At 41.5% G+C, this 12,754-nt stretch overlaps 1 long non-coding RNA gene across 4 annotated transcripts; it reads left to right on the top strand.

Annotated features, from left to right (window-relative positions):
• The first annotated feature begins 3,890 nt into the window (after positions 1-3,890).
• Positions 3,891-7,765, top strand: LOC124691671. Of its 4 annotated transcripts, XR_006999066.1 has the most exons (6): positions 3,895-4,048; positions 4,133-4,208; positions 4,310-4,398; positions 5,028-5,096; positions 5,611-6,234; positions 7,343-7,765. It is a non-coding gene; the product is annotated as an uncharacterized LOC124691671 (long non-coding RNA). The 4 variants fall into 4 exon arrangements; XR_006999069.1 differs by having other exon boundaries at positions 3,891-4,048; positions 4,956-5,096; positions 5,611-7,765; XR_006999068.1 differs by having other exon boundaries at positions 3,892-4,048; positions 4,310-4,357; positions 5,611-7,765.
• Positions 7,766-12,754: the final 4,989 nt, after the last annotated feature.

The raw sequence follows: 12,754 nt of genomic DNA, 5'->3' as shown, positions 1-12,754 counted from the left end.
TGGTAAGACCTTAAGCGGCACCTGTCGAAGTTTGCACCGGTATCCCGAGATCATGTCCAGGGACGTGATCTTGAAGTAGGTTTTTGCGGATTGCCACTAGAGCAGTTAACTAGTACTTGATCCGTCAGATGAACTAGCCCCAACTACCAATATCCCTGTACAATATAGAAATTTATATAAAGAAATATATAAAAGTTTAAATTGTCGAATAAAAATAAACGATGGAGATTTTCCCTGACTCTACGATTCAAGCAAAATCTCGGGGGCTACTGACATAGCCATCCCAAATGGGCTTGCCAAAGATAGTACCCGGGGTTTAATGAAGGCCCACTACCCGAAGAATAAGAAGGTTCGAGAGCCCAAGATATATTAAGGAAAGTAGAGTTGTAATAGGAAGTGTTGTTTGTAATCTGGCGGGATGAGTTAGAAACCGTCCCGAACTCTGTAACTTGTACAAAACGAAAACCCTCGGCTCCACCTCTTATAAAAAGGGGGAGTCGAGGGACGAGGAGATCATCGAATCATTGTTCACAAACCCTAGTTTTCGTAATCGTCGAGTACTTTTCGGCTGAAACCTTCGAGATCTACTTGCCCTCTACTTCTAACTAAACCCTAGCCTATAACCCGTAGGCATTGACAAGTTGATCCCTTGTCACTAGGACTAATACATACTTGTGATTATACCCCTTGCAAGCATCTGCAAATACAAGAAAGTAATTAAGATAAATCTAACCACAGCCTTAAACTCTGAGATCCTGCTATCCCTCCTGCATCGATATACCAACGGGGTTTAGGTTTCTGTCACTCCGGCAACCCCGCAATTAGCAAACGAATACAAGATGTATTCCCCTAGGCCCATAAATGGTGAAGTATCATGTAGTCGACGTTCACATGACACCACTAGAAGAATAACACCACAACTTAAATATCATAACATTGAATACGAACCAACATACTTCACTACTAACATTTAGACTTCACCCATGTCCTCAAGAATTAAACGAACTACTCACGAGACATCATATGGAACATGATCAGAGGTGATATGATGATGAATAACAATCTGAATATAAACCTTGGTTCAATGGTTTCACTCAATAGCATCAATAACAAGTAGAAATCAATACCGGGAGAGTTTCCCCTATCAAACAATCAAGATCCAACCCTAATTGTTACAGCGGTGACGAGGTGCAGCGGTGGAGATGGCGGTGATGATGATGAAGATGATGGTGATGATGATGGAGATGATGTCCAGCTCGATGACGGTGACGATGGCGTCGATTTCCCCCTCCGGGTGGGAATTTCCCCGGCGGATTTCAGCTGCCGGGAGAGCTCTTTTCTCTCTCGGTGTTTTCCACCCCACGAGGCGGCCGTGACTCTTCGCGACTATCCTCCGGAGCTTAGGTTTTCGGGACGAAGAAGTACGCGAAGGAGAGGAGGCCACGAGGGGCTGTGGGCCCCCTCCCCACATGGCGGCGCGGCCAGGGCAGGGCCCGCGCCGGCCTATGAGGGGGGCCCATGGCGGCCCTCCTCGGCTCCTCCTTTTGGCTACCTCCGTCTTCTGGAAAAATGTAGCACCCTGCCTTTTAATAAAAGCAAGATACATGTGTATAGTGCTATTCCCGGGATCACTGATAGCACACACATTACAAAATATAGTAATCATTGCAATAGTATCAAATTACTACATCTTTGATCCAGAGGGTAAAGTAAAACCTTACAAATTGCATAGTCACATGGACTAGCTCAGAATAAACACAACGGAAAGTAAATCAGCAATGAGCCTTCATCATCTTCATGTGCCACAAGCAGATCATGTTGGAATGTAGACTCGAGATCCTACCACGTACTTCTCCTCAGAAAATCCTGCACGTTTGAATATGCAGCCCCACGAATGGAGGTCAGTACAATGATGTACTGGCAAATGACACTTGTATGGTCGGAACGGCTTATGCGAATTGAATCACATAAGTGACAAATAGTGCAATAACAATACTACCGAATAAGCGTGACAACAATTACTCAAAATATTATGAATTACACATAGGTTTGGGTATGGATTTGTGATATATTGAATTACTCAATTAACTCATTTGTACATTGAATAGTTCAATATAAACCAATAAGATTAAGTGGACATGAGATGAAATTTATATGAAAGATATTTAGAAAGATGGTGGTTGTTTGGATTCAAGATATGTGTGATATGAGATGGAGTCTATCAAACACCAATATCCAGGGCATACCTAATTGAGACACATTACCATTTACTGAAATAACTCAAGTGAAAAGTGAATCTATGTGAACTAGATGGAGAGGTTTAATGTAGTAAGGATATTGGTTCAAGGTAAAGTGCCTAGTGGTATTGGTGTGTGGATGTGATCATAACCTTCTCAAAAGAATCATGTTGAGAAAGGCTTTTAGAAATCGATAATGGATATATACTCAAATTCTCATATTTGAATTTGAATATTTGCAAAGTGATTCAAATATTTGAAAGGCTATTGGATGGAATGCTGTAAAACAAGGCTTATGCAATTGACATAGTGTGACAACACTTATCAGCGTAGCACAAGGTCACACATAGCATTGGATATGAACTAATGATATATTGAACTACTCAAATAACTCATTTGAAAGTTGAATAGTTCGAACTAAGAGGAAGGGTTGAATGGCATGAGATTGTATAGGTGTGAATGATATTGGGATTTGATTGGCGGAGCCTAATGGATAACAAAGATTCATCACATGTGATATGAGGTAGAGTATCTCCACCCTACTAAAGCAAGGTAAAATCTAAACTAGGACATGTCACACTTTACTCAAATAACTCAATTGTTATTGAATAATATGAACTAGACAACCAGGACTAAGTTATGCATCTGTGAACATGATAGAGAATTATAACCGGTCATAGAAGATGGGTATGATCATAAGGATCATTTTGCCTAAAGAAACTATATCGAAACCAATTATAGGACTACACTTTTCACGAAAAGTTATTAGAAGAAGTTTTCCGGATGGAAGAACTTTCTACACGGAAGTTGTAGAGAATTCCATTACAAGCATATCGCCAAAAGAATCTCTCGGAAAAAGTTTGTAGGATTTATTTTATAGATGATGTTGCGGAACAAAGTGGTACTGCGAAGATAAAGTGTGCGAAACTGACACGCAACATGTCTAACATGATCTACGTGATTTGCTGATTCCGACGGTATAGGGTTTGTCGAAAACCGACGTGTAGAACTCAAGATGTGGATTTTACAAAACTAGACCTAAGTGGTTACAATTCTAATGGTGTACGAAAAGTTGTCCGAACAAGTTGCTCGGATGGAAATACTTCCTACATGAAAGTTGTAGAGGATCTAATTACAAACTTAACGGAACAACCACTATTCTAAACGGACATGTAGATCTAAAGAAATAAAATTGCGAAGTTGCGTACGACAATCTACGGAAAAAGAGCGGAAATATGATTATTAGCGGGTAAGGGATGAGTGGCGTTTCGCCAAATAGCGTTACGGATGTTGCGTCGCATGTGTGTACCGCGAAACAACTGCGTCGCGGGGCATAACACCTGGCGCAGGAGAGATGCGCAGGGCGCTTCACGTGGTGTGTGTTGGGCTCCCTGGGAGTCTTTATATAGGCTATAGGCTGGAGGTAATTAAGAACAAGCAAGTGCGTGTATGCTTGCCCTATCCCAGAGCGATCCACGATAGCCAACTGGCGTGCAGCGGTAGGGCGTTGTTCTTCATCGCGAGCCGTTCGATCCAGGAGCGCGGCCCGCGTCAATCTCGTCCGTCCCATCCACTCCCAGTTTCCCTCAATGCGGGGTAAAACCCTAGCCCCGAGCCGCCGCCACCCTCATTTTCTTCCTCGTCGTTCCTCTCTCACACGCGCCCACGTTGTTGTCCTCCTTCCATTGCGATGCCACCCCGCCCTCCTCCATCCTCACTTCTCCCTTGAGGAGCTCGCACCACCACCTCACTCTGCCTCTCAGTCGTGCTCAGTGGGTCGGCAAACGCGGGGAACGCACGTGCCCATGGCGGTAAGATAAGCTCCGGCTATAGCAGATCTGATTTTCTTGATCTTTTACCTATTCCAGTGAATCTCCCGTTTCTCTCATTTCCAGGACCAGTGGAGGAGAACAACTAACCAACCAGAAAAGCGGCAGCGACAAAAGTTCTTCACAGCATCTCAGCAGCCAGGTGATTCCCCAACTCATGTCGTCTCATCTCTTATTTCCTATTTTCCGTTTCAGAGTTCGACCTGTTTTCCTTTGTATCACCTGATTTGTGCATCGTTTCAGGAGGATAAGGAGTTTGTTTTACTCGATGGAGGAGCCACACCGTTCAGAGTATGCAGGACAAGCAATGAACTTCGATTTTATTTTACCATGTGGGTGCTCCTGTGAGCATGATAAATTGTGTTTTAACTACTACGTAGTGGGTACAGTGTGTACAAGAAATTAATCTTTAGGCTGACTGATGTCATACAAATAATTGATGCAAAAAATCTTGTGCATATAATTTTTGTGTTAGTGCCTTCTACATGTTTGTTGTTATGCTTCATACAGCTGAATCTATTTGTTTGAGGTTTTGTGAATGCATACACATGCTCATAGTGAGCCCACGTCCCTGGTGAGCAAATGTAATGCATGGCCACCACGCCCATGGGTGCAATTGGGTGGTCATTGTGTTGAGCTCTCTGCCACTCCCTCTTCTGCCATGGCTTAAGTGACATTTAATTGTTATTAATTAGAATTAGTGCTGGATTTGTGACTGTCACAGCGTTTTTCGCTCCTAGCGGTATAATTAATTAGGCAAACTGAGCAATCACACCAATTAGTTTGTCACTTATTATGTCGCTGAATCTTTAGGCTTGGTTAACTGTACAAACAAATAATGTTCTAGCAGCTTTGAAATACTGAAATGTGTGGCATCGTCACTTTGTAGGTTGGTTGCGTGGCATCGTTTATGTGTAAAATTTCAGAAAAGACAACGGATAATAAACTATCTTTGATGCAGAAATCTGTAGAAAAGAAATTCCGAGCTCGAAGAAACCAATTGGCATGACCGGATAGAACTTCAAACTAGGTAAACTGATGGATCCATTTGCTTTTATGTCTGATGCAAAAAAATGAACCAATCAGGATAGACCTTGGATTTCATGTCTCATTCAATGTATCATATTTCACATGTTGCCATAGAATCCTTGTAAGGAGTATCATACAACTCATAAAATGTCCGAATTTGTTAAAGATAACATCTATCTATACATACGATGTTCACAAACTCAACCTCATGATTTCTCTGTGTATCCAGACCTAGCTGAAACTTGATGAGATTTGCATGACAGAAATTGTATGGGTAGCAAAGTTTGCATGAGCATGTTTAATTCGTTAGAATTCAGGTGGCTCCCTATGTGGGAATTGATGTACTTAAGTTTAAAGATTTACGTGTTATTTTCATGAAAATTTGGTCAAATATTTGCTCTATTTGCATATTGTTCTAGCACTGCTTTATTTTCTTCCTACAATAAATAAATTTGTTAACCTGCCACCATGAAATGTTTGTTCTGGCAAGAATCTAACCTTTTGTTCTTTTACAGATGATCTGAAATTCATGAAAGTTTTAAGAAATGGCTTTCGATGAATGAAGCTTCCATGTTCATTGCCAACCCGACTGGTCCTCCAGAAATGGTTACAAACCACACAAGGTCTTCTGGCATACTATTTGCTTGCAACGTACAACCTATTTGTCTTATTTTGCTTCTTTAGTTCTTCATGTTGATCGTGATTTACGTTTTTTATTATAACTCATAATTAGGGGTAACAATAATAGGTCAGGGTACTATGCCATTCGAAGGAATGTATACAATATTGTTATTCCATAAGTGCTTCATTCATAGGACATAACGAGCCAAATTTAGATATGGCCAAAGACTGTCAAAGGAGGCGCACGACACTCCAAATTGTTTGAGTTCATCTAATTGCTTATTGACCGTGTTTTGTTAAAACATTTTGCTTCTGTTCATACATCGATTCTGGGGCAATCAGGTCTGGACAAACTCTACTCCTGCACTACTGTCATATTAATTCTGTTAAATTTTGTGCTTCTGCTCCTATATCTCTAACAATGCCAAAGATTGTCTTGTCATGTCCATCAGATACTTGACATAGTTCCAATCGCATGTGTACTTCTTCCTTAAATGGCTTTTTACGAAGAAGCTCAGGTAATTATTGTTCATGTGAGAACCGTGTATGCTCTTCTGCTGTAATCATTTTCATTCTTACCATTTTCATTCTTACATTAACAGACATTCCTTCCAATTTATCTGTAATTCTTGTTAGGAGATGTAATAGCAGTATTGTTAAACGATTACCTAAGAAGAATCTATTCCAGAGAGAATCTCCTGCGTACTAATGATACATTTTTCATCTTCGGCTGTTCCCATAGCATTTATGTCCATTGTGGACAATGCTTAGGGTAATTACATTCCTGAGTATTTCTAGATCAATAAGATGTTGCAAGATCGTTCCTTGTGCCAAATATAGGTTATGAACACCATGACAATTGGATGGTAGAGGTCAGATAGGAGTATAATGAAGTTTCTGAAAAAGAAGTGGAATGTGAGCTCCTACATGTTTCTCATCATAAAATTCCCTTGTACTAACTGTCTTAAGTTAGTCTTGCACCATATTCATTTTCTACAATGTTTTTTGGCCTTCTATTTTTAGGTTGGAGATAGATTTGATGTACTATGTATCTGCCATCTCCCTGTAGTCTGCCAACCGGCGTCATAATTGGTCCTTTGTAAATCTAATTATTCTAGGTAAATAGGATGAAATAAGGATCTATGTTTGCCATGGTGCCACACATAATTTAGCATTGCATTATCATTAATTTCTGAAAGCTACTTCATCGTTCGTGATGCACATACTTGGGTTAATTTATCTTTGGCCAAAAAAAACCACATTGTTCTATTATCGAAGAATGTTCTATTTTTAGCTATCAAACTTGTTTTCCTCTATTGTTCATTATGTTTTAATGTTCGCATTGAGTTGGGTTTAGCTCTATTTTACATTCTAATTATTGTTAGAAAGGGTCACGCCTATTTTGATTAAACAAAGGTTTCACACATACTTATCATCATGTTAGGTATTTATATAGCTCATCTAGGATGAATTCTTTGATTGATGAAACTATGATATCATGCTTCTTGCCTACTCAGTTTTTCTTATTTCGGTTGTCAATAGAAATCACACCATTTACCAAGGCCTTTCTGTTTCCCATTTTATGTCCGAAGTAATCTAATCGATGATGACATGATGACATGACAGAGTTTACTGGAAAGACGTCCATGCATATTGGCATGCCAAGGTCCAAGACAGGTACCTCCCGTGACTTGATGATTCGGAGACCAGATAGAGGCGGTGTGCCAGCGGGAGAAGGGTGAACAAAGAGAACTGCGATGGACGCTCAGAAGAATCGACTGAAGCATACAACAAAAAGGAACCGAAGAAAACAAAATTGGGCAGTGATATGGCAAGGACGGCGATTTTCCAGATTTAGATTAATCCACGTCCATCAAAAAGACTCAAGCTAAGCTGTATGTAGCCTTGTAGGGATGTATGTGTCATAACCTGGCCAGTAGCAGAAAAATCATGGATAGTGGATGTAACATGTAACTTTTGCTTTTCCTACAACCCGATTGACTATGGATACATAATTGGAATGAACCTCGTACTATACCATTCTATCAACTTGCAGTTTTCTCGGATTGAAGAGGTATATTTGACGCGGTTGGATTAGGAGTGGCAAAAAAATAGGCGAACACACAAAAGAAATTGACTGCTATTGGGATGGGATTGGGCAGCCACCGTACGGCGAGGAGGCGCCCCATGGGGCGCCCCAACCACTAGTTTACTTAAAGTGGCCATATGGGACTAAAAACAAAAGGAAAAGCGGAGGCAGGCGCTGCTGTGCGGCTGCTCGCGGCGCGCGCGAGATGGGCTGTGGCGTGCGGCGCGCGAGATGGGCTGTGGCGTGCGGCGCACGCGTGGGCTGGGGCGGCCTGGGAAGCTGGGGCGCCCGGGTGGGCCGAATCGGCCAAATGGACCGCGGCGTGGGCGAGGCTGGGTTGCCTGCCGCGCGTGGGCGGCGAGCGGGCTGGGGGCGGGGAGCTGGGCCGGGGCAGCTGCTGGGCCGTTCGGCCTGGCTGCGTTCTCTTTTTTTTCCAGAAATTGAAAACACATATTTGGAGGCTCAAAAAAATTCGGAAAAATGCAAATGAGATACCGTTGGATTCGTTATAAAAAATACTTTAATTTGAGATCAAATTTGGAACAAAAATATAAACTTTATAAAACAAAAATTTGACATACATGTCTATGTGGCTATAGTGCCTTTTTTGGATTTAATGTTTTCTCAAAAACAAATCCATTAACAATTTGAAAACCTCGAAAACCAAGATATGTTTAGTTTTGAAAATACTTTGAAACCAAAAGTATTTAAAAACACTATTTTGGGATTAACTTGTAAATAACTTTAAAAAGTTTTAATTCTTTGTGAATTTTCAATCAACTTCAAACAATCAAGCATTAAATTCATTTTTATTTTTATTCCAAAATTTTGAAAATTTCGGGATGTGACAAAAAATAGGATTTTCAGTATAATTCCCGTCAATTGCTGATCTTCCGAAATATTGCATTCTGACGGTGCTTTTTCCAGCAGAATCCTGACTCCGGTGTGCGATTCTCCAATAATCATGAAACATGCAAAATAGATGAAATAACATAAGTATCATCCCTAAATATGAAATATATCAATGAATAACAGTAAATTATGATATAAAATAGTGATGCAAAATGGACGTATCAACCTTACCCCCTCTTTCTCTCTATCTATTTTCATCTAATTAGTATGAACCTCGAGAAGCTTGCATTTCTGTTTTTCTTCATTATTGTGCTTTTTGGCCATCGTTGTTTGCACAATAAGGAAGCAAACCAAGTACTCCCTCTGGTTCATATATGTAGTTAAATGTAGAAGCAAATCTCTAGGGGTAAAGTACGATAAAGTCACACAGTCATATAGTTCAATATGGATAGATAATAGGGATCCCTCCATACATAATAAGTTGCATACATCAGCCAACATAGTAACAAAGTTCCATGTTCTTCACAACACCATCATACTAAAACAACATACCAACGAGGGACCCCCCCAGCTAACAACAAAAATATAGGAAGCAACAACAGCACACGTACAGAACTCCGCCTAAGTCATCTGTCTCTGCCTCCACTTGTTGCTCCCTTGGACACCTTGGGCTTGAGATGAGGAATCCGCCCGGCGGCGATCTCCACCCACTGCAAGTCGGGATGCACCCTCAATCCCGTCCCCTCGTTCGATCTCCACCCACTGCAAGTCGGGATGCACCCTCAATCCCGTCCCCTCGTTCGATCACTCACATACCACAGATACCGCCGAAGCCAATACCGAACGTACAAGCTGATGCTAATGCCGAACATGCATGAACACCGGCCGTAGGCACGGACACGCCGCCCCGCTATGATGGACGCCACGGACCATGGCGAGGTATTTCCTCGCGCCGACACACTCGCTAGCGCCCATCTATGCACGCCACAAAAGGAGATATATTAGTTTTCTCAACATTGCTCGCATTCGTGTCCGTCACGATCAGTTGAAGTTTTGAGTTATTCGTTTATGTCCGCTACGATTCTCAATATCAACGATATAAACCAATGAATAACAAAAAAGACTTTGCCTATTTAAGCACTTGAGATAACCACGGTACTTGACTTGATACAAGAGTCTTATGAATGGTGAGGGCATGAAACGAAGACAATGAAACAAGAAGACGGAAGTTGCAAAAAATAAATAAAGGATACGCCTTCATCGTGACCAAAACATCAGTTTTGGCGACAACACCCCATATACACTAGAGTTTTATAGTACCCCCCTCGAAAAAGAAGAATCACCGCCTTGCGTCTTAGAGGAAGGAGATCCACACCGACACTTTTACCTACTAGAGAACCACAGTCAACGAAAACAACAAAAAGTTCCTCGGAGTATGAGGCACAACGTGAACATCACACAAAGTTCTCTAGTTCTAACTTGTTAAGTACATAACTGGACTAGCAGGATGAAAATAGATAAAAGTAATATTATAATTAGTGTTAAAGTTAGGGTGAGAGGTTAGTGTTAGGGTTAGGGTTGGTGTTAGGGTTAGTGATATGGTTAAGGTTTAGGGTTAGTGTTTAAGGTTTAGGGTATAGGGTTTAGGGTTAGGATTAGAATTAGGGTTTAGGGTTAGGCTTATGGTTAGGGTTCGGTGTATGGGGTTAGGGTTAGGGTTAGGGTTAGGTTTAATATTGGGATTTAAGGGTTAGGGTTATGGTTACGGTTATGGTTAGGATTCGTTAGACTTTATGATTAGGGTTAGGGTTAATATTAGGATTTAGGGGTTAGGTTTATGGTTACGATTATGGTTAGGATTTGGTTAAACTATATGCTTAGGGTTAGAGTTGTGTTAGGGTTAGGAATATGTTTAGCTATGTGATTAAGGTTAGTATTATGATTATGTGTTAACGTTAAATTAACGTTAGAGTTAGGGGATAGGGTTAAGGGTATGGTTAAAGGTTAGGGATTGGTGTTAGGGTTACGATTAAGATTAGGGTATAGGGTTTAGGGTTTAGGCCTTATGGGTTTAGGCTTTATGGGTTAGGGTTATGGTTAGGGTTAGGGTTTATGCTTGGGGTTGCGGTTAGGATTATGATTCGGGTTTAGACTTAAGGGTTAGGGATATGTTAGGGTTAGTATTTATAGTTTGCGATTTGGGATTTAATATAGAAAACAACATATATAAATCATCTAAAAAATATTAGTTTGTATGAAAATGAATGGATACCATGAGAAGGGTTGACCACTAGTAATGAACTTTACACCATTCTCAATATCACAGATAGAAAAGCAATGAATAACAAAAAAGACTTTGGCTATTTAAGCACTTGAGATAATCCTGGTATTGCCTTGATCCAAGACTGTTATAAATGGTGATGGAATGAAACGGAGACAATGAAACAGGAAGACCGTGCGTTCTGATGGGTGATACGTCTCCAACGTATCTATAATTTGTGATGTTCCATGCTTGTTTTATGATAATACCTACATGTTTTGTTCACACTTTATATCGTTTTTATGCGTTTTCTGGAACTAACCTATTGACGAGATGCCGAAAGGCCGTTGTCTGTTTTCTGCTGTTTTTGGTTTCGAAATCCTAGTAAAGAAATATTTTCGGAATCGGACGAAATCAACACCGAAGATCTTATAATTCCCGGAAGCTTCCAGAGCACCGGAGAAAGGCGAGAGGGGAGCTAGGGGGGCCCCACCCCACAGGGCGGCGCGGCCCAAGGGGGGGCGCGCCCCCCTAGTGTGTGGGAACCCCGTGGCCCCTCCGACTCCGCCTCTTCGCCTATTTAGTCGTCCCTGACCTAAAACCTCGACCCGGTTCGACGAAACCAGAGAAAACCTTCCAGAGCCGCCGCCATCGCGAAACTCCAATTCGGGGGACGAAGTCTCTCGTTTCGGCACCCTGCCGGGACGGGGAATTTCCCCGAGTCATCTCCACTCGCCGTCTCCACCGCCATCTTCACCGCCATCGTCTGTCTCCATGATGAGGAGGGAGTAATTCACCCCGGGCTGAGGGCTCCGCTGTAGCTATGTGGTTCATCTCTCTCTTTATGTGATCTAGTTGAATATCATCTATGTGCTACTCTAGTGATGTTATTAAAGTAGTCTATTCCTCCTGCACGGTGTAATGGTGACAGTGTGTGCATCGTGTAGTACTTGGCGTTGGTTATGATTGTAATCTCTTGTAGATTATGAAGTTAACTATTGCTATGATAAGTATTGATGTGATCTATGCCTCCTTCATAGTGTGATGGTGACGAGTGTGCATGCTATGTTAGTTCTTGGTGTGATTGTGTTGATCTATCTTGCACTCTAAGGTTATTTAAATATGAACATTGAATATTGTGGAGCTTGTTAACTCCGGCTTTGAGGGTTCGTGTAATCCTACACGAGTTAGTGGTGTTCATCATCCAACAAGAGGGTGTAGAGTAGTCCTATTATGTGATCATTGTTGAGAGTGTCCACTAGTGAAAGCGGGATCCCTAGGCCTTGCTTCCAAGCATCGAATCTCCGTTTGTTTACTGTTTTGTTGCATGTTTACTCGCTGCCATATTTTATTCAGATTGCTATTACCACTCATATTCATCCATATTACTTGCATCTCACTATCTCTTCGCCGAACTAGTGCACCTATACATCTGACAAGTGTATTAGGTGTGTTGGGGACACAAGAGACTTCTTGCTTTGTGGTTGCAGGGTTGCTTGAGAGGGATATCTTTGACCTCTTCCTCCACGAGATCGATAAACCTTGGGTGATCCACTTAAGGGAAACTTGCTGCTGTTCTACAAACCTCTACTCTTGGAGGCCCAACACTGTCTACAAGAATAGAAGCACCCGTAGACATCAAGCACTTTTATGGCGCCGTTGCCGGGGAGGAAAGGTAAAAGGCACTCATACTCCGGTCCCAGGTAAAAGTACTTTTCTGTTGCCGTTGTGTGTGTGCTCGAAGCTATTTCCTTTAGATCCTGCAATTGCATCTTTTTGTTTCTTGTTTTACACTAGTAAGGCATAATGGACAACAATGAGCTTCTTATTTTATTTC

This window comes from Lolium rigidum, chromosome 2, assembly GCF_022539505.1.
Source record: "Lolium rigidum isolate FL_2022 chromosome 2, APGP_CSIRO_Lrig_0.1, whole genome shotgun sequence".
Lineage (NCBI taxonomy): Eukaryota > Viridiplantae > Streptophyta > Magnoliopsida > Poales > Poaceae > Lolium > Lolium rigidum.
Note: the sequence above shows the minus strand (reverse complement) of the source record. Positions and strands in the feature narration are given on the sequence as shown.